The sequence below is a fragment of the Oncorhynchus tshawytscha genome, linkage group LG12 (assembly GCF_018296145.1).
Source record: "Oncorhynchus tshawytscha isolate Ot180627B linkage group LG12, Otsh_v2.0, whole genome shotgun sequence".
NCBI classification, from domain to species: Eukaryota; Metazoa; Chordata; class Actinopteri; order Salmoniformes; family Salmonidae; genus Oncorhynchus; species Oncorhynchus tshawytscha.
In genome coordinates this window covers 71,398,301-71,420,656 of record NC_056440.1, presented here as the reverse complement: position 1 = coordinate 71,420,656, position 22,356 = coordinate 71,398,301, and the positions used below count along the sequence as shown (strand labels likewise).

General features: G+C 49.0%; 1 protein-coding gene across 3 annotated transcripts in view; it reads right to left on the bottom strand.

Moving 5' to 3' along the window:
• The window catches only part of LOC112235085 (alpha-ketoglutarate-dependent dioxygenase FTO), a 237,323-nt gene that overhangs the window by 93,212 nt on the left and 121,755 nt on the right, over positions 1 to 22,356 (bottom strand). The gene's annotated exons all lie outside the window — the stretch shown is intronic.

The following is a 22,356-nucleotide window of genomic DNA, read 5'->3' as shown; positions in this document are numbered from 1 at the left end:
TATCACAAGATAGGATTACTGATGTACTGCTGCTCTAACTGCAGTGATTGACAGCAAACTGCCTCCTTAAGAGCCATAGCTTGTCAACTGATCTGATTTGCTGTTTTTTTTTTACTACAGGAACTTACGGTACACCAAGTTAACTAATGTCCCAACATGGTGAGGAGTAGAGAACACATGTTTGCTGGGCTGATCTTGTCTGTAGGGTCTGTAGCCCGCTGAGGGAGGATGAGGACTCAGAACTAAGCTGAGGAGTCACAGCCAGCCAATCGCCCGGCTGCATTAATTCCTCTTCACCTCGAGAGAACTGTTCAGAATCAGAACGATGTGGCTGTTCTGTGATGTGTCCCATTAAGATTAATTCCTGCCTAATACTAATTGGTCGTCGGGCTGAGGCGGGCCCAGGGGATTGGCTCCCTTTGGTCAGACTCTCTGAGGACCTGAGACACCATTGGCTGGTTGGTGGTGTGCTTATGAGCTGCTGGGTTCTTTATCAGCCGGAACATTCCGCCAACGTTCCCCAGGGGCCCTACGCAAAGCTGTAATTAACTCACACACAATCCATAATTGCCCTGTTTACAATTACTATAGAAGAGGCACACAGAGGAAGACGAAGAGAGAGAAAGAAGAGAGGGAAGATAAAAGAAAGAGAGAAACTAGAAAGTAAAAAAATAAAATACAGGCTCTGTAAAAAGGTGAAAAATTCATATGAAACTCATTCCCCAACTGCCTATCTTTCTCGCTCTCTTCTCTTTGCCTTAATAAGCTCTCAGGACTCTTTGGATTGGAGGGGGTAAACCCCAGCCATCACTTATTTATTTTTCCCAGATAGCCCTATTAATTTCCCCCCGGTCTCAGGCGCTCTGGCAGGCAGGCAGAGAGAGGCGGCGTGCAATGTGGACTGGATCCACCGTCCCCTGGGCTCTGCTCGGAGGAAGAGCGCTAAATGACCCAAATAAAGGGTGCTTTTGAAGGCTGCGCGCGGAGAGGTGCCTGCACCATTAAAACTAAATGAAGTGTTTATTAGCCGTGCCGACAGCGCTCTAAACTCCCACAGATCAAGGGCTGTTACAGTTCATGTGTCTCTCTCTCCAATGCTGCTCTCTCTCTCTGTTTGTTTAGCTCTGCCAGTGGGCAGGAAAAAAAGTGGGATTTTTTTCTCTCCTCTCCCCTCCCCCCTTTCTTTTTCTTCCTCCATCTCCTCTACTCTCTCCCCCAAGTCCTGTCTCTCTCTTCTCCCCTCCACCACCCATTCTCTCTCTTCTCCCCTGGTGGGGACTGTCTCCAGCTGTGTCGTCCCAGTCGTTCTCTAAGCCATAGAAGAGGGGAGAGTGTAACAGAGTGTGTCAGAAGACAGGCAGGGGAGAGAATTGAGACGGCACGACACTGGAAGGTAGTGGAATAAAGAACCGTCACATGTGCCATTTTCTGCCCTGTGTGTGTGTGTGTGTGTGTGTCTGTGTGTGTGTGTGTGTGTGTGTGCACGCACGTCTGTGTGCATACCCTGTGTTCTGAGTCTGCCCGTGTGTGACTCTGTGGTGGAGCAGGAGTCACTGTGATGGGGAGACCAAACGGAGCTTTAAGTCCTGATTGCTTCACATTCTGAAGTTCTCTTAAAGTTTCCTTCCCTTTCATTACGTTCTTCATTTCATCCTCTTTAAACACACTGCCAGAGTAACTTTAGAAAGGCAAAAGGAGAAGCTGGGCTTCATTTGACAATTTTATTATAAGGTTTTGATTCTTTAATGAAAAAATTGTGCCAAAATTGGATAAAATATGAAGTAAACTATCCATTTATCTTCTTGAATCTTTGAGTGTAATAGGCAGAGTTATTATGCTCATGACACAGAACAGACCTTTACATTGAAAGAGCTTTTTTCGTCAAATACATGGGACTTCTCTTTCAGCAGTTTAAATGAAGCCTGAAAATCACTTGGCAGGCATTATTTTCTCATTAATCCACACTTAAGATTTTTTGATGAAATATATATATATTTTTTAAGTGTTATTTTCTTTTCATGCTTCAGTAATGCTATGCGTGAGAGCGAGAATAATGGCTCTCATTTAGGAGCTGAATTAAAAGAAAGAGCTGTGTGCAAGGAAAGTTGTGAAAACTGTAATATGCCACCTCATAACAACTGAATGTTTTTTCCCCCAACATCTAATTATTTTTCATAACCTCAAGCAGTGTAGCTGTAATATCACTGTGTTCTGTTCTGACCTGTCTGTCTATCCCTGACACCATCTTAATCCCTGTCCTACCCCCTCGACACACACACGCCTACGCACACACACACACACACACACACACACACACACACACACACACACACACACACACACACACACACACACACACACACACACACACACACACACACACACACACACACACACACTTGACACTCGACTTCTCCGAAATCTCAGTAGTTACTACAAATGAAGTTTAACTCCAAGTTGCCGGGTTTGGTATGAAGATTGATGTTGGACACAGTACACTTCTGAAATCCGAGGCTGCAATTACAATCCAGTGTAATTATCTCTGCCCATTAATAGCAGCAGATAGCTTGTCACAATCAGGTCTGCACATAATTAATCACTAGTTACTTTCCTCCACCTCTCCCTTCATCCACCGCCCTCCCTCCCTCCATCCATCCATCCCTCCATCCATCCATCCATCCATCCATCCATCCATCCATCCATCCATCCATCCATCCATCCATCCATTCTCTGTGGGCTGTGTTCAATGTAAAACAGGCCTCTGGACAAGTCCCTGTGGTAGAACTAAATGTGCAACACTTTCAGGGCTTACAGGACAAAGTGAAAAGCCTTATTGACAACACATCACTGGCCAGTAATGGATGAGTTCACCATAATTGCTCAACCCTCAGCACACATACAGTATAAGTAGGCTTACACAAACCATACACAGTCCAACCCCAACACATCATTCCCTCCACACACAAACACCAGTCCACCTCCTATGTGCTTCTATTGTCTTTTGTTCAAAACATTTTTTGTATCAAGGTTTTGTCTGGATCAAAAACAGGCTTAGGTGGTGGGCCTGACGAGGGGCGTGGCGGGGGGCGTGACGAGGGGCGTGTCAATGGCTGAAGCTAATTTCCTGCAATTCTATGCATTTTGCCATGGCTAGCGCTGTGTTCTTCTTATGCTCATACATTATCATTCAAATCAATATTTCTGAATTCATCATTTTTGTCTAGCTTTAATTTCAGTGATTCATAGTTCTTAAATATGTATTATTTAAAAATAGATATTTTAGTTGTTTAAGTTAACACTGAAAGTGTTTTTTACATCCCAAGACGACCTGCCCAACACCGTACCTCCGTTCATATCCTCACCTATCCCAACACACTGTATCTGTATCACTATCAAAACCTTCTTTCTCCTTCCTCCTCAATACCAAGTCAGAGTCCCTCTTCAACAAAGAAACTAACTCTAAACCCAAGGAGGCTGACGCCCAAACTTTCCCTCAGCTTATATAGCCTAAGACTTTCCCCACCAGTCTCCTCACCTTCCATCAATGCCAAGCAGATCCTGTGGAGCTGCTCCCAGTCAGTATGATTTATAGAAGTTATTATAGCCCATTACAGAACAAAAACAGGAGAACACAGACCCACTTCACAACAACAGAGCCAGGCCAGATAATAGGGACAGCCATAGGGACTCACATAACGTCAGTTGATGTCCGGCACGTCCCCCCTATCACCTATATAGTGCACACATTTTTTTACCAGAGCCCTATGCTGGCATCGGTCAAAAGTAGTGCACATCATAGGGAATAGGGTGCCATTTTGTACACAGCCATTGTCTTTAATCTAATTCTACACATGGTTTCGTTTCAATTGGAATCAAAAACCCCATGTTAACAAACCATAACAGATCTCACTAATCCGCCCGGCAACAAAGAGATGGATGCATACAACACTCCAGGAAAGAGAGACACGCAAAGTCCTCCCTTCTCCTCCTTTCCCCAAGAATCATCATCCATCGCTCATTTACATATAAAACGCTTGCTGGAAGGTAAGGGCATATATTAAATCCATTATTTTTTGTTGTTGTCATAAATAAGTTTACATAATTGTGTTTTGGCATTATGCAGAGAGAGAGATGCAGCTCTCCAGGAGCAACTTAGTGATGAATCCCTCAGCTGGTGCTGCTGGCCATCCAGACTGCTGCTTTATACTGATAATGAAGGATGAAACAAATGAGGACACGTCAACGACAACAGCGCAGGCAGAGACACTGCTTCTATGACTGTCAGACAACGTTGTTACTGTATGTGTGACCTTCTGGAGAGCAGCCACGTCCTCCATAAAACTACAGTTAGTACTGTAGTACTACAGTTACAACAGATTTCAGTCAACGTCACTCTGCTCTCCTCTGTCTTCTTTGACACACGTTCTCACTCAAACAAACAGCAATAATCACAACGGTGTAAGTAAGGTAACCAGTTCTAATATTCCATCGTTGAAACCTTTTATTTACAAGGAAGTCATTTCATCAAAGCAACAATAATCCTTCCAGCAAGGCTGTCAACACAGTTGTTCAAGCATGTCCACTTTTCATAGTACATGAACTATCTCTCAGTCCTCTGATGACAACCACATTACATCATGTTCACAATGATACCTTTCCAACTCCTCAGATAAACATCAATAAGCTCCAAGCCACCGGGGCTTTGGGTGACGCCTTTCTCATGTCACCTGTCCTGTGATGGATGACTTGAAGTAGGCATCTTGCTCAATCAGACAAATGAATGACTTCTGAGGAATGAAGACCTATATGTTTGCAATGTGAATCAAAGGACTACACACACCAACCCCATAATCAGTCTGCTCCAGCTCTCAGGAACATGTAGAGGAAGGCCTTCCAAAACCACAGCCAGGGGAATTAGTTAGTACTAATGTGGCCTCTTTGCTACATCAAACAGCATCAAGGTTAGTCACTGGATTAGTCCCAAATGGGACCCTATTCCCTATACGGTACACTACATTTGACCAGAGCCCAATGGGACCTGGTCAAAAGTAGTGCACTACATAAGGAATAGGCTGCCATTTGGGACGCAGGCACTAACAACAGGCTCAGGTAATAAAGAGAGGAGAGGCATGTCAGTGCAGGAGATCTGATTTGCTCAATCTTCTTATCCAACATCCAGCACAGAACAGCCCTAATGATGGGAACTCAGGTATGTACTTCTGTTCGTCACAGACACCTCGGGCCAAATAGAGAGAGGGAAGGATCAAAACATATTTCATTATATTCTTTAAGGTAAGCCAGGTAAGGCAAGGCAAGGTGAGCCAGGTAAGGCAAGGTGAGACAGGTAAGGCAAGGCAAGGTGAGCCAGGCAAGGCAAGGTGAGACAGGTAAGGCAAGGCAAGGTGAGCCAGGTAAGGCAAGGTGAGACAGGTAAGGCAAGGCAAGGTGAGCCAGGTAAGGCAAGGCAAGGCAAGGCAGGTAAGGCAAGGCAAGGCAAGGCAAGGCGAGACAGGTAAGGCAAGGCAAGGTGAGGCAGGTAAGGCGAGGCAAAGCGAGGCAGGTGAGACAAGGCAAGGCAGGTAAGGCAAGGCAAGGCGAGGCAGGTAAGGCAAGGCAAGGCGAGGCAGGTAAGGCAAGGCAAGGCGAGGCAGGTAAGGCGAGGCAAAGCAAGGCAGGTGAGACAAGGCAAGGCAGGTAAGACAAGGCAAGGCAGGTAAGGCAAGGCAAGGCGAGGCAAAGAGAGGCAGGTGAGACAAGGCAAGGCAGGTAAGGTAAGGCAAGGCAAGGCGAGGCAGGTAAAGCAAGGCAGGTAAGGCAAGGCGAGGCAGGTAAAAAGCAAGGCAGGTAAGGCAAGGCGAGGCAGGTAAAGCAAGGCAAGGTGAGCCAGGTAAGACAAGGCAAGGCGAGGCAGGTAAGGCACGGCAGGTAACGCAAGGCAAGGTGAGCCAGGTAAGGCAAGGCAGGTAAAGCAAGGCAAGGTGAGCCAGGTAAGGCAAGGCAGGTAAAGCAAGGCAAGGTGAGCCAGGTAAGGCAAGGTGAGGCAGGTAAGGCAAGGTGAGCAGGTAAGGCACGGCAAGGCGAGCCAGGTAAGGCAAGGCAGGTAAAGCAAGGCAGGGTGAGCCAGGTAAGGCAAGGTGAGGCAGGTAAGACAAGGCAAGGTGAGCCAGGTAAGGCAAGGCGAGGCAGGTAAGGCGAGGCAGGTAAAGCAAGGCAAGGTGAGCCAGGTAAGGCAAGGCGAGGCAGGTAAAGCAAGGCAAGGTGAGCCAGGTAAGGCAAGGCAGGTAAGGCAAGGCAAGGCAAGGTGAGGCAGGTAAAGCAAGGCAAGGTGAGCAAGGTAAGGCAAGGCGAGGCAGGTAAGGCAAGGCAAGGTGAGGCAGGTAAAGCAAGGCAAGGTGAGCAAGGTAAGGCAAGGTGAGCCAAGTAAGACAAGGCAGGTAAGGCAAGGCAAAGGCGAGGCAGGTAAAGCAAGCTAAGGTGAGCAAGGTAAGGCAAGGCGAGGCAGGTAAGGCAAGGCAAGGTCAGGTGAAACAGGTAAAGCAAGGCAAGGTGAGCAAGGTAAGGCAAGGCGAGGCAGGTAAGGCAAGGCAAGACAAGGTGAGGCAGGTAAAGCAAGGCAAGGTGAGCAAGGTAAGGCAAGGCAAGACACAGTGAGGCAGGTAAAGCAAGGCAAGGCGAGGCAGGTAAAGCAAGGCAAGGTGAACCAGGTAAAGCAAGGCAAGGCGAGGCAGGTAAAGCAAGGCAAGGCGAGGCAGGTAAAGCAAGGCAAGGCGAGGCAGGTAAAGCAAGGCAAGGTGAGCAAGGTAAGGCAAGGCGAGGCAGGTAAAGCAAGGCAAGGTGAGCAAGGTAAGGCAAGGTGAGCCAGGTAAGACAAGGCAGGTAAGGCAAGGCAAAGGCGAGGCAGGTAAAGCAAGCCAAGGTGAGCCAGGTAAGGCAAGGTGAGGCAGGTAAGGCAAGGCAAGGCGAAACAGGTAAAGCAAGGCAAGGTGGGCAAGGTAAGGCAAGGCGAGGCAGGTAAGGCAAGGAAAGGCAAGGTGAAACAGGTAAAGCAAGGCAAGGTGAGCAAGGTAAGGCAAGGCGAGGCATGTAAGGCAAGGCAAGACAAGGTTAGGCAGGTAAAGCAAGGCAAGGTGAGCAAGGTAAGGCAAGGCAAGACACGGTGAGGCAGGTAAAGCAAGGCAAGGCGAGGCAGGTAAAGCAAGGCAAGGTGAACTAGGTAAAGCAAGGCAAGGCGAGGCAGGTAAAGCAAGGCAAGGCGAGGCAGGTAAAGCAAGGCAAGGAGAGGCAGGTAAAGCAAGGCAAGGTGAGGCAGGTAAAGCAAGGCAAGGCAAGGCAGGTAAAAAGCAAGGCAAGGTGAGCCAGGTAAAAAGCAAGGCAAGGCGAGGCAGGTAAAGTAAGGCAAGGTGAGCCAGGTAAAGCAAGGCATGGTGAGCCAGGTAAGGCAAGGCAAGGTGAGCCAGGTAAGGCAAGGCAGGGCGAGGCAGGTAAAGCAAGGCAAGACAAGGCAGGCAAGGCAAGGCAAGGCAGGTAAGGCAAGGCAAGGCGAGGCAGGTAAGGCAAGGCGAGGCAGGTAAGGCAAGGCAAAGCGAGGCAGGTGAGACAAGGCAAGGCAAGGCAGGTAAGGCAAGGCGAGGCAGGTAAAGCAAGGCAAGGTGAGCCAGGTAAGGCAAGGCAAGGTGAGCCAGGTAAGACAAGGCAAGGTAATCCAAGCAAGAAAAGGCAAGGCGAGGCAGGTAAGGCAAGGCAGGTAAAGCAAGGCAAGGTGAGCCAGGTAAGGCAAGGCAGGTAAAGCAAGGCAAGGTGAGCCAGGTAAGGCAAGGCAGGTAAAGCAAGGCAAGGTGAGCCAGGTAAGGCAAGGTGAGGCAGGTAAGGCAAGGTGAGGCAGGTAAGGCACGGCAAGGCGAGCCAAGTAAGGCAAGGCAGGTAAAGCAAGGCAGGGTGAGCCAGGTAAGGCAAGGTGAGGCAGGTAAGGAAAGGCAAGGCGAGGCAGGTAAAGCAAGGTGAGCCAGGTAAGGCAAAGTGAGCCAGATAAGACAAGGCAAGGGGAGCCAGGTAAGACAGGGCAAGGTGAGCCAGGTAAGGCAAGGCGAGGCAGGTAAAGCAAGGCAAGGTGAGCCAGGTAAGGCAAGGTGAGGCAGGTAAGGCAAGGCAAGGCGAAACAGGTAAAGCAAGGCAAGGTGAGCAAGGTAAGGCAAGGTGAGCCAGGTAAGACAAGGCAGGTAAGGCAAGGGAAGGCGAGGCAGGTAAAGCAAGCCAAGGTGAGCCAGGTAAGGCAAGGTGAGGCAGGTAAGGCAAGGCAAGGCGAAACAGGTAAAGCAAGGCAAGGTGGGCAAGGTAAGGCAAGGCGAGGCAGGTAAGGCAAGGAAAGGCAAGGTGAAACAGGTAAAGCAAGGCAAGGTGAGCAAGGTAAGGCAAGGCGAGGCAGGTAAGGCAAGGCAAGACAAGGTTAGGCAAGTAAAGCAAGGCAAGGCGAGGCAGGTAAAGCAAGGCAAGGCGAGGCAGGTAAAGCAAGGCAAGGTGAACTAGGTAAAGCAAGGCAAGGCGAGGCAGGTAAAGCTAGGCAAGGCGAGGCAGGTAAAGCTAGGCAAGGCGAGGCAGGTAAAGCAAGGCAAGGCGAGGCAGGTAAAGCAAGGCAAGCTGAGGCAGGTAAAGCAAGGCAAGGTGAACTAGGTAAAGCAAGGCAAGGCGAGGCAGGTAAAGCAAGGCAAGGCGAGGCAGGTAAAGCAAGGCAAGGTGAGGCAGGTAAAGCAAGGCAAGGCAAGGCAGGTAAAGCAAGGCAAGGTGAGCCAGGTAAGGCAAGGCAGGTAAAGCAAGGCAAGGTGAGCCAGGTAAGGCAAGGCAGGTAAAGCAAGGCAAGGTGAGCCAGGCAGGTAAAGGCAAGGTGAGCCAGGTAAGGCAAGGTGAGGCAGGTAAGGCAAGGTGAGGCAGGTAAGGCACGGCAAGGCGAGCCAGGTAAGGCAAGGCAGGTAAAGCAAGGCAGGGTGAGCCAGGTAAGGCAAGGTGAGGCAGGTAAGGAAAGGCAAGGCGAGGCAGGTAAAGCAAGGTGAGCCAGGTAAGGCAAAGTGAGCCAGATAAGACAAGGCAAGGGGAGCCAGGTAAGACAGGGCAAGGTGAGCCAGGTAAGGCAAGGCAGGTAAAGCAAGGCAAGGTGAGCCAGGTAAGGCAAGGCGAGGCAGGTAAAGCAAGGCAAAGTGAGCCAGATAAGACAAGGCAAGGGGAGCCAGGTAAGACAGGGCAAGGTGAGCCAGGTAAGGCAAGGCAGGTAAAGCAAGGCAAGGTGAGCAAGGTAAGGCAAGGCGAGGTGAGCCAGGTAAAGCAAGGCAAGGTGAGCCAGGTAAGGCAAGGCGAGGTGAGCCAGGTATGACAAGGCAAGGTGAGCCAGGTAAGGCAAGGCAGGCAAGGCAGGGCGAGGCAGGTAAAGCAAGGCAAGGCAGGCAAGGCAAGGCAGGTAAGGCAAGGTGAGCCAGGTAAAGCAAGGCAAGGTGAGCCAGGTAAAAGCAAGGCAAGTTGAGCCAGGTAAAGCAAGGCGAGGCAGGTAAAGCAAGGTGAGCCAGGTAAAGCAAGGCAAGGCGAGGCAGGTAAAGCAAGGCAAGGTGAGCCAGGTTAAGCAAGGCAAGGCGAGGCAGGTAAAGCAAGGCGAGGTGAGCCAGGTAAAGCAAGGCGAGGTGAGCCAGGTATGGCAAGGCGAGGTGAGCCAGGTATGACAAGGAAAGGTGAGCCAGGTAAGGCAAGGCAGGCCAGGCAGGGCGAGGCAGGTAAAGCAAGGCAAGGCAGGCAAGGCAAGGCAAGGCAGGTAAGGCAAGGCAAGGTGAGGCAGGTAAGGCAAGGCAAGGCAAGGCGAGGCAGGTAAAGCAAGGCAATGTGAGCCAGGTAGGGCAAGGCAGGTAAGGCAAGGTGAGCCAGGTAAGGTAAGGTGAGCCAGGTAAGACAAGGCAAGGTGAGGCAGGTAAGGCAAGGCAAGGTGAGGCAGGTAAAGCAAGGCATGGCGAGGCAGGTAAGACAAGGCAAGCTGAGGCAGATAAGGCACGGTGAGCCAGGTAAGACAAGGCAAGGTAAGCCAGGTAAGGCAGGGCAAGGCGAGGCAGGTAAAGCTAGGCAAGGCAAGGCAGGTAAGGCAAGGCGAGGCAGGTAAAGCAAGGCAAGGTGAGCCAGGTAAGGCAAGGCAAGGCAGGTGAGGCAAGGTGAGCCAGGTAAGGCAAGACGAGGCAGGTAAGGCAAGGTGAGCCAGGCAAGGCAAGGTGAGGCAGATAAGACAAGGCAAGGCGATGCAGGTAAAGCAAGGCAAGGCGAGGCAGGTAAGACAAGGCAAGGCAGGTAAGGCAAGGTGAGGCAGGTAAGGCAAGGTGAGCCAGGTAAAGCAAGCTGAGCCAGGTAAGACAAGGCAAGGTGAGCCAGGTAAGACAAGGCAAGGTGAGCAGAGTAAGGCAAGGCAGGGCGAGGCAGGTAAAGTAAGGCGAGGCAGGCAAGGCAGGTAAGGCAAGGCGAGGCAGGTAAGGCAAGGCAAGGCAAGGCAGGTAAAGCAAGGCAATGTGAGCCAGGTAAGGCAAGGCGAGGCAGGTAAAGCAAGGCGAGGCAGGTAAAGCAAGGCGAGGCAGGTAAGACAAGGCAAGGCAGGTAAAGCAAGGCGAGGCAGGCAAGGCAAGGCAGGTAAGGCAAGGCGAGGCAGGTAAGGCAAGGCGAGGCAGGTAAAGCAAGGCAATGTGAACCAGGTAAGGCAAGGCGAGGCAGGTAAGGCAAGGTGAGCCAGGTAAGACAAGGCAAGCTGAGGCAGATAAGGCAAGGTGAGCCAGGTAAGACAAGGCAAGCTGAGGCAGATAAGGCAAGGTGAGCCAGGTAAGACAAGGCAAGGTGAGGCAGATAAGGCAAGGTGAGCCAGGTAAAGCAAGGCAAGGTGAGCCAGGTAAAGCAAGGCAAGGCGAGGCAGGTAAAGCAAGGTAAGGCGAGGCAGGTAAAGCAAGGCAAGGCGAGGCAGGTAAAGCAAGGCAAGGCGAGGCAGGTAAAGCAAGGCAAGGTGAGCCAGGTAAAACAAGGCAAGGCGAGGCAGGTAAAGCAAGGTGAGCCAGGTAAAGCAAGGCAAGGCGAGGAAGGTAAAGCAAGGCAAGGTAAGCCAGGTAAAGCAAGGCAAGGTGAGCCAGGTAAGGCAAGGCAAGGTAAGCTAGGTAAAGCAAGGCAAGGTGAGGCAGATAAAGCAAGGCAAGGCGAGGCAGGTAAGACAAGGCGAGCTGAGGCAGATAAGGCAAGGTGAGCCAGGTAAGACAAGGCAAGCTGAGGCAGATAAGGCAAGGTGAGCCAGGTATAGCAAGGCAAGTTGAGGCAGGTAAAGCAAGGCAAGGTGAGGCAGGTAAAGCAAGGCAAGGTGAGGCAGGTAAGACAAGGCAAGCTGAGGCAGATAAGGCAAGGTGAGGCAGGTAAGACAAGGTGAGCCAGGTAAAACAATTTTTTTTAAATTTTACCTTTATTTTACTAGGCAAGTCAGTTAAGAACAAATTCTTAATTTCAATGACAGCCTAGGAACAGTGGGTTTAACTGCCTGTTCAGGGGCAGAATGACAGATTTGTACCTTGTCAGCTCAGGGATTTGAACTTGCAACCTTTCGGTTACTAGTCCTAACCACTAGGCTACCCTGCCGCCCTGTGAGCCAGGTAAAGCAAGGCAAGGTGAGCCAGGTATAGCGAGGCAGGCAAGGCGAGGCAGGTAAAGCAAGACGAGACAGGGAAGGCAAGGCGAGCCAGGTAAATCAAGGTGAGGCAGGTAAGACAAGGCAAGGTGAGCCAGGTAAGACAAGGCAAGGTGAGCCAGGAAAGACAAGGTGAGCCAGGAAAGACAAGGTGAGCCAAGTAAGACAAGGCAAGGTGAGCCAGGAAAGACAAGGTGAGACAGGTAAGACAAGGCAAGGTGAGACAGGTAAGACAAGGCAAGGTGAGACAGGTAAGACAAGGCAAGGTGAGACAGGTAAGACAAGGCAAGGTGAGACAGTTAAGACAAGACATGGTGAGACAGGTAAGGCAAGGCAAGGTGAGACAGGTAAGGCAAGGCAAGGTGAGACAGGTAAGGCAAGGCAAGGTGAGACAGGTAAGGCAAGGCAAGGTGAGACAGGTAAGGCAAGGCAAGGTGAGACAGGTAAGGCAAGGTGAGACAGGTAAGGCAAGGCAAGGTGAGACAGGTAAGGCAAGGCAAGGTGAGACAGGTAAGGCAAGGTGAGACAGGTAAGGCAAGGCAAGGTGAGACAGGTAAGGCAAGGCAAGGTGAGACAGGTAAGGCAAGGTGAGACAGGTAAGGCAAGGCAAGGTGAGACAGGTAAGGCAAGGCAAGGTGAGGCAGGGCTGCTAGGTTGATTACTATCTGAGACAGATGCAGTAACTCACCCATCTCACTGACTTGCTGGGGCCCTTCTCAAGCCCCAGAGCCCCCGGGTTTCTACTGTACAGCACACCTGTGTAGGACTGGGAGAGAACACCTCCACCATCAACCACCCTGGGCCACTCCCTTTCAGCACCCTGCCACCTAGTGGTACATAACGGTGTTACATATTCCGTGTTCTGACAGTGAGACTTTACTAACTAACCCATCCAGCTATGTTTCTGTTTGACTGCACATACAAAAGCCTCAGTGAGTTCTTTTATCATCCAGCCACATTCAGCTCAGTCCCATTCACAGATGTGAGTCTCAGTGTGTCTCACATATCATGTATGTGCAGCCATGTCAGCGGCACCCACACATTAGCATGTTGTCATCATGAGTGTGTGGTGTGTGTGTGTGTTGTGTAAACTGTGGTACAGGGTAGCGGTAATGAGGACTGATGGCTTTATGCTGCTGTATATTCCAGGAGGATGTCTTCTGACAGCTTCGGGAGGCGATAAAGTAATAACTAATAATGTGCAAATAACGCTGTGTGCTGTATGACAACTGTGCCAAAGCACGCAGGGACTGGAGTGTGTGTGTCTGTGAGAGACAGAGGGAGGGGGAGTGAGAGAGGGCAGTGACAGAGGAGGGGGGAGTGAGAGAGGAGAGGGGAGTGAGAGAGGAGAGGGGGGGCTTCCTTCCTTTCAAGTTTCAAACACAACCTGCGGTGAACGCTTCAGTCCTAATTCACCACCTCCAATAAACACACACGCAGAAAGAGAATATATAAAGTGTTAAAAAATCACTAACTTTGAAAAAAGAAAAGGAGAGGTAGCCAGGCCTGGCTTCTCTCTTTCTACCATCAAAACCAGAAACTGAAATGGGAATAAGGAGTGCCATGCCAGCAGGTACAGTACAGTAGCAGTGTAGGTGAAGCACTAAGGAGGGGACACAGAGGAGAAGCCTCCTTCTCTGCAGACCTCAGTGATCCTTCTTCAGGTTCTTTAACAGGGACTCTCCTCTATAAATCATATGACTGCAGCAGGGAGACAGAGGAGAGTCTCACACTGGCAGAAGGCTCACTATGCATACACTACAGTGATCTACTGTTCTCTACTGTCTCTACTGTGGATCAGGACTCAAAGCCGCTGACTCCTGACAGGGTCTTTGACTGGTGAGAGCATAACATTCCCATAGAAAAGCTAGAGACAGCAGAGCCCAGTGTAAGTACTATACAGCAAAGCCCAGTGTAACTACAGTATACCAGAACCCAGTGTAACTACTATACAGCAGAGCCCAGTGTAGCTACAGTACACCAGAGCCCAGTGTAACTACAGTACACCAGAGCCCAGTGTAACTACAGTACACCAGAGCCCAGTGTAACTACTGTACACCAGAGCCCAGTGTAACTACTGTACACCAGAGCCCAGTGTAGCTACAGCACAGCAGAGCCCAGTGTAGCTACTGTACAGCAGAGCCCAAAGCAACTACTGTACAGCAGAGCCCAGTCTATATACAGCACAGCAGAGCCCAGTGTAGCTACTGTACAGCAGAGCCCAGTGTAAGTACTATACAGCAAAGCCCAGTGTAACTACAGTATACCAGAACCCAGTGTAACTACTATACAGCAGAGCCCAGTGTAGCTACAGTACACCAGAGCCCAGTGTAACTACAGTACACCAGAGCCCAGTGTAACTACTGTACACCAGAGCCCAGTGTAACTACTGTACACCAGAGCCCAGTGTAGCTACAGCACAGCAGAGCCCAGTGTAGCTACTGTACAGCAGAGCCCAAAGCAACTACTGTACAGCAGAGCCCAGTCTATATACAGCACAGCAGAGCCCAGTGTAGCTACTGTACAGCAGAGCCCAGTGTAGCTACTGTACAGCAGAGCCCAGTGTAACTACAGCAGAGCCCAGTGCAACTACTATACAGCAGAGCCCAGTGTAACTACTGTACAGCAGAGCCCAGTGAACTACTGTATACCAGAGCCCAGTGTAACTACTGTACACCAGGGCCCAGTGAAGCTACAGCAGAGCCCAGTGCAACTACTGTACAGCAGAGCCCAGTGAAACTGCAGCAGAGCCCAGTGCAAAAACTGTACAGCAGAGCCCAGTGTAACTATGTACAGCAGAGCCCAGTGTATCTACTGTACAGCCGAGCCCAGTGTATCTACTGTACAGCAGAGCCCAGTGCAACCACTGTACAGTAGAGCCTAGTATAACTACTGTACACCAGAGCCCAGTGCAACTACTGTACAGTAGAGCCCAGTGTAACTACAGTACAGCAGAGCCCAGTGCAACTACTGTACAGCAGAGCCCAGTGTAGCTACAACAAAGCCCAGTGTAACTACTATACACCAGAGCCCAGTGTAACTACTGTACACCAGAGCCCAGTGTAACTACTGTATAGCAGAGCCCAGTGTAGCTACAGCAGAGCCCATTGTAGCTACAGCAGAGCCCAGTGTAACTACAGCAGAGCCCAGTGTAACTACTATACAGCAGAGCCCAGTGTAACTACTACACAGCAGAGCCAAGTGTAACAACAGCAGAGCCCAGTGTAACTACAGCAGAGCCCAGTGCAACTACAGCAGAGCCCAGTGTAACTACTATACAGCAGAGCCCAGTGTAACTACTACACAGCAGAGCCCAGTGTAACTACTACACAGCAGAGCCAAGTGTAACAACAGCAGAGCCCAGTGTAACTACAGCAGAGCCCAGTGTAACTACTATACAGCAGAGCCCAGTGTAACTACTATACAGCAGAGCCCAGTGTAACTACTACACAGCAGAGCCAAGTGTAACAACAGCAGAGCCCAGTGTAACTACAGCAGAGCCCAGTGCAACTACAGCAGAGCCCAGTGTAACTACAGCAGAGCCCAGTGCAACTACAGCAGAGCCCAGTGCAATTACTGTACAGCAGAGCCCAGTTCAACTACTGTACAGCAGAGCCCTGTGTAACTACTATACACCAGAGCCCAGTGTAACTACTATACACCAGAGCCCAGTGTAACTACTGTACATCAGAGCCCAGTGTAACTACTGTACACCAGAGCCCAGTGTAACTACTATACACCAGAGCCCAGTGTAACTACTATACACCAGAGCCCAGTGTAACTACTATACACCAGAGCCCAGTGTAACTACTGTACACCAGAGCCCAGTGTAACTACTATACACCAGAGCCCAGTGTAACTACTGTACACCAGAGCCCAGTGTAACTACTATACACCAGAGCCCAGTGTAACTACTATACCTCAGAGCCCAGTGTAACTACTATACATCAGAGCCCAGCTGAGATGATGATGAGAGAGAGTTACAGAGACAGAGGAGGAGAAAGACAGAGAGAGAGAGATGATGAGAGAGAGTTAAAGAGACAGAGAAGGAGAAAGACAGAGAGAGAGAGAGAGAGAGAGATGATGAGAGAGAGTTACAGAGACAGAGAAGGAGAAAGACAGAGAGAGAGAGATGATGAGAGAGAGTTACAGAGACAGAGAAGGAGAAAGACAGAGAGAGAGAGATGATGAGAGAGAGTTACAGAGACAGAGAAGAAGAAAGACAGAGAGAGAGAGATGATGAGAGAGAGTTACAGAGACAGAGAAGGAGAAAGACAGAGAGAGAGAGATGATGAGAGAGTTACAGAGACAGAGAAGGAGAAAGACAGAGAGAGAGAGATGATGAGAGAGAGAGTTACAGAGACAGAGAAGGAGAAAGACAGAGAGAGAGAGATGATGAGAGAGAGTTACAGAGACAGAGAAGGAGAAAGACAGAGAGAGAGAGAGAGAGAGAGATGATGAGAGAGAGTTACAGAGACAGAGAAGGAGAAAGACAGAGAGAGAGAGAGAGATGATGAGAGAGAGTTACAGAGACAGAGAAGGAGAAAGACAGAGAGAGAGAGAGAGAGAGATGATGAGAGAGAGTTACAGAGACAGAGAAGGAGAAAGACAGAGAGAGAGAGAGATGATGAGAGAGAGAGTTACAGAGACAGAGGAGGAGAAAGACAGAGAGAGAGAGATGATGAGAGAGAGTTACAGAGACAGAGAAGGAGAAAGACAGAGAGAGAGAGATGATGAGAGAGAGAGTTACAGAGACAGAGAAGGAGAAAGACAGAAAGAGAGAGATGATGAGAGAGAGAGTTACAGAGACAGAGAAGGAGAAAGACAGAGAGAGAGAGATGATGAGAGAGAGTTACAGAGACAGAGAAGGAGAAAGACAGAGAGAGAGAGATGATGAGAGAGAGAGTTACAGAGACAGAGAAGGAGAAAGACAGAGAGAGAGAGATGATGAGAGAGAGAGTTACAGAGACAGAGAAGGAGAAAGACAGAGAGAGAGAGATGATGAGAGAGTTACAGAGACAGAGAAGGAGAAAGACAGAGAGAGAGAGATGATGAGAGAGAGAGTTACAGAGACAGAGAAGGAGAAAGACAGAGAGAGAGAGATGATGAGAGAGAGTTACAGAGACAGAGAAGGAGAAAGACAGAGAGAGAGAGAGAGATGATGAGAGAGAGTTACAGAGACAGAGAAGGAGAAAGACAGAGAGAGAGAGAGAGAGATGATGAGAGAGAGTTACAGAGACAGAGAAGGAGAAAGACAGAGAGAGAGAGAGAGAGAGATGATGAGAGAGAGTTACAGAGACAGAGAAGGAGAAAGACAGAGAGAGAGAGAGATGATGAGAGAGAGAGAGTTACAGAGACAGAGGAGGAGAAAGACCGAGAGAGAGAGATGATGAGAGAGAGTTACAGAGACAGAGAAGGAGAAAGACAGAGAGAGAGAGATGATGAGAGAGAGAGTTACAGAGACAGAGAAGGAGAAAGACAGAAAGAGAGAGATGATGAGAGAGAGAGTTACAGAGACAGAGAAGGAGAAAGACAGAGAGAGAGAGATGATGAGAGAGAGAGTTACAGAGACAGAGAAGGAGAAAGACAGAGAGAGAGAGATGATGAGAGAGAGAGTTACAGAGACAGAGAAGGAGAAAGACAGAGAGAGAGATGATGAGAGAGAGAGTTACAGAGACAGAGAAGGAGAAAGACAGAGAGAGAGAGATGATGAGAGAGAGTTACAGAGACAGAGAAGGAGAAAGACAGAGAGAGAGAGATGATGAGAGAGAGTTACAGAGACAGAGAAGGAGAAAGACAGAGAGAGAGATGATGAGAGAGAGTTACAGAGACAGAGAAGGAGAAAGACAGAGAGAGAGATGATGAGAGAGAGTTACAGAGACAGAGAAGGAGAAAGACAGACAAAAAGAGGAAAAGAGGTAAGGCACATGTTAGGTCTGGTGGCAGTGGAGCGGCAGTAGGAGGACAGATCTGTCTGCTTCCTCTGTGTGATTGGTTCTCTCATTAGATGCCAGGCCCTGTAACCGGAGCGAGGCCTAATGCCTTGCTGTGTTTAGATAAGCACACAAACCATTCGGCCATAATAGCAACCTTTTCAAAAACAAACCCCAAAATGAAAGGAGGCCAGCCACGGAAAAGCCGGCTGCAGATTATTTTGAGAAGGGAGAACGACACGACCATGAAAAATCGTAAACTGCAACTGAAAATAAACCCAGACATGCTGTGTGCAGTGCACCACCACCTACCCAAATGCCCTCCTGTGACCAGCCCCCTCTACTCTCTTGTCCCCACTTCTCGCCTTCACCCTCACTTTTGTTTCCCTCCTCTCTTCCTCCTTCACTTCTCATATCTTCCGCCTCTTTCTACACCTCACCTTCACAGCGTAGATGTGTCAGAGTTCAACTCACACAAGCCAGGCCCTCATTCCACACTGATGCAGTCACATGATAAGCTGCTCTGCCTGTCACTTATCAGTAATTTACTGCTACTCTTTCCCTCACAAAATGAGCCTCTCCCCCTGCAGCCCTTCCACCTACACAGAAGAAAAAAAAGCACATCATCTCCCTGTTCTCTCTGACACAAGATTAGAATGTTTACTGACATCAACAACAAGCGTTACCTGGGAGTTTTTTCAGCAGATCTCAGAGAGAACCGAGACAGAAGTGGTGAAGAGTAACAGGGGTCTACAGAGAGATCCTGCTCTAACTCGGTCCAGTCACTAAAGTGGAAGCCTGTGTATTCTAAATTGGAGCCCAAATCACATAATTGGCTGCCACTGGCGGACATGTTTAGTTCCATGACCAATGGTTTAGTTGCAGGTTGTGTGAAGAAGTGGAACCAGGTTTTGGGGGTCAGGGGAACAAGGTGTGGACCTGTCCCTGAGGTTGATGCTCCCTGCTCGGGGGGACAGGCTGTCAGAGTCCTGGCCCACCCTGCTCAGAGCAGCCGGGCCTCTGGGGGCCTCCTGACAGTGACAGCTCCCAAGCCATAACTGGCCCTGTAGTGCATAGGTAAGATCGCCTTGGGGCAGGGAGAGAGGAACGCACTGGGACACCTGCAGCTGCAACTGTAATTTGTCTTATCTCATGTTCAGGGTGTTTTATGAGAGGCAGAAGACAAGGTGAAACAGCGAGCAAAACAAGCACATGTCCCATTCAGGAAATCCTCTCTCTGTATGGGTTGTCTCTGTGCTCGACTCATTTCTCAAACAAGTACTGGTGGAAAAAGACTGACACAAGGAATGCTCGTAATCAATTACCTTTTTGTAACCTTTATGGCTGAAACTAACCAACAACACCGCACAGCTTCCTGAGAGGATCCAAACTAGTATATTACTGGGCAAGTGGGACCCAAAGTTTAGTAAAAGTAGTTTTCCGTTGTTATGTGACAGTGTGTGAGGTTGAGAACAACACAGGGCTGATTTGTGTGTGATGGCTGGGGGTAACTCATGTTCCCCTCCCTTCCTATACTATATCTCATCCAGGGGTATTAGACAGGGACACTACCAGGGGCAGAGACAACACAGGGCTGATTTGTGTGTGATGGCTGGGGGTAACTCATGTTCCCCTCCCTTCCCATACTATATCTCATCCAGGGGTATTAGACAGGGACACTACCAGGGGCAGAGACAACACAGGGCTGATTTGTGTGTGATGGCTGGGGGTAAACTCATGTTCCCCTCCCTTCCCATACTATATATCTCATCCAGGGGGTATTAGACAGGGACACTACCGGGGCAGAGACAACACAGGGCTGATTTGTGTGTGATGGCTGGGGGTAACTCATGTTCCCCTCCCTTCCCATACTATATCTCATCCAGGGGTATTAGACCGGGACACTACCAGGGGCAGAGACAACACAGGGCTGATTTGTGTGTGATGGCTGGGGGTAACTCGTGTGCCCCTCCCTTCCCATACTATATCTCATCCAGGGGTATTAGACAGGGACACTACCAGGGGCAGAGACAACACAGATGCTTCCTTCCTTCAGAGAAGCCTTCATCAGTCCCCTACCCGCCCTCTGCCTGCCTGTAGCAGATTTCCCCTGCCTCATTCTCAGCAATCAGCCCAGTTAGGTTCTGCCCATCCAGCCCAAATCCCTTCATGGTTATCAGGAGAACTGAGCTGGGGGCAAGGCTTTTCACTCACACAGGGACAGGGTGGGACTCTCTCATAAGGGATTGTGAAAGGGCGTGACACACGCTTATCCACACCCCAGTGCCCCCCAACAAAAATATATATACAGTATCTAAACTAAATAATAAAGGCAGCCCAAAACTTGTCTAGCGCGCGCGCACACACGCACACACACACACACACACACACACACACACACACACACACACACCAGAGCCAAGTTGATATCCACCGTGCCGGATGAGGTCTTTCTACATTATTCAGACGCTATAAGACATTACTTTGGTGTTGGGGACTGCATTGAAGTTCAGATCTGCCACAACTCCAGGCAAAATGACAACTCTTAGGTCACAGACTCAAAGCTCTGGTTAGTCTGTTTGCAGGATCTCTAAACAAAGACATTTCAGTAACACTCCCTCAGTTATTTCTACTTTCAGAGGTTGAGCTTAGTAAATCATATCAAGTCTAGACTGTTTTCTTGACATCTCTAATTGATCATAATAGGAAGCAGTCTTCTCTGTCTCTGGTCAGGTCCAACCTAGCGTGAATCATACCATCCTACCATGCATCTCAACGTAACGCAAAGCAAACAGAATGAACGTTAGAAAAACACCATTATAGTTTTTATCCAGGCGCCTTTGGTTTCTGCCGCTGAATTGGGCTGGGAAAATAGACGTTCAAATGGAACTCTAAATCAGGTTTGTCCCAGCTGTCATCTTTTCTACAGTATGTGATGTGTGTGTAAGCAGAGAGTAACTCAAGCCTCTGCATTTCACTCTGGAATGGTTTAGGTTAGAGTGACGGAGGGGGGAAACCTACAGAGAATAACATTGGCTAGAAGTCACCCATGAGAAACAACAGATTGATGCCTCACATACGCAGAGTGAAAACATGTCCGAGTGGAGTGCCCTCATATGCCAGCGGTTGAATAACAGAAGGGCACGGGATGATTGAAGGGGTCAACTAATTTTCCCCCTCAATCTGCATCTCGATCCAGTGGTTTTCTTCAGATACCGTGTTTGGAAAATACATTCCCCAGAATGCCCCTCTAGAAACCCCTGCAAAATCAAAGCAAGCATTGGTATCATGATGGCGTGAACACAAGTCCATTATATGAAGTTTTAGGTTTTTAGTATGAGCCAAACAAACCTGATAAGTTTCCAGGGTCTACTGTTTATGACAATTTCTATCACAAATAAGACAAAAGAAATAGGAGTATAAAAAAGAGAAACACATGAAATAAAAACAATTACTCTGGATTTGGCTCTTAACTCAAACCTCTAACACAAACAGTGACATAGATCCATCTCTCCAGAAATAAGTCCCTCACTGTTGCCGTGTGTTATAGACCCCCTTCAGCCCCCAGCTGTGCCCTGGACACCATATGTGAATTGATTGCCCCCCATCTATCGTCAGAGTTCGTACTGTTAGGTGACCTAAACTGGGATATGCTTAACACCCCGGCCGTCCTACAATCTAAGCTAGATGCCCTCAATCTCACACAAATAACCAAGAAACCTACCAGGTACAACCCCAAATCTGTATTAAGCATCTGCAATCCAATAAAATCTAGAATCGGCTTCCTACTTCCTAACAGCCTCCTTCACTCATGCTGCCAAACATATCCTTGTAAAACTGACTATCCTACCGATCCTCGACTTCGGCGATTTCATTTACAAAATAGCCTCCAACACTCTACTCAGCCAATTGGATGCAGTCTATCACAGTGCCATCCGTTTTGTCACCAAAGCCCATATACTACCCACCATTGTGACCTGTATGCTCTCGTTGGCTGGTCCTCGCTACATATTTGTCGCCAAACCCACTGGCACCAGATCATCAGTAAGTCTTTGCTAGGTAAAGTTACGCCTTATCTCAGCTCCCTGGTCACCATAGGAACACCCACCCGTAGCACGCGCTCCAGCAGGTATATTTCACTGGTCACCCCCAAAGCCAACACCTCCTTTGGCTGCCTTTCCTTCCAGTTCTCTGCTGCCAATGACTGGAACGAATTGCAAAAATTACTGAAGTTGGAGACTTATGTCTTCCTCTCTAACTTTGTGTCAGCTGTCAGAGCAGCTTAACGATCGCTGCAGCTGTACACAGCCCATCTGTAAATAGCCCATCCAACCAACTACCTACCTCAACCCCATATTTGTTTTTCTGCTCTTTTGCACACCAGTATCTCTATTTGCACATCCTCATCTGCACATCCATCACTCCAGTGTTAATTTCTAAATTATAATTACTTCGCCACTATTAGCCTATTTATTGCCTTACCTCCTTACTTAATTTGTACACACTGCATGCTGATTTTCTATTGTGTTATTGACTGTACGTTTGTTTATCCCATGTGTAACTCTCTGTTGTTGTTTTTGTCGCCCTGCTTTGCTTTATCTTGGCCATGTCACCGTTGTAAATGAGAACTTGTCCTCAACTGGCCTACCTGGTTAAATAAAAAGGGGAAATATATATATATATATATTTTAAATAAACACAGCACATAACTACAGCTGAACAAAGACCGACAAGGAGGAGGCTAAAGCC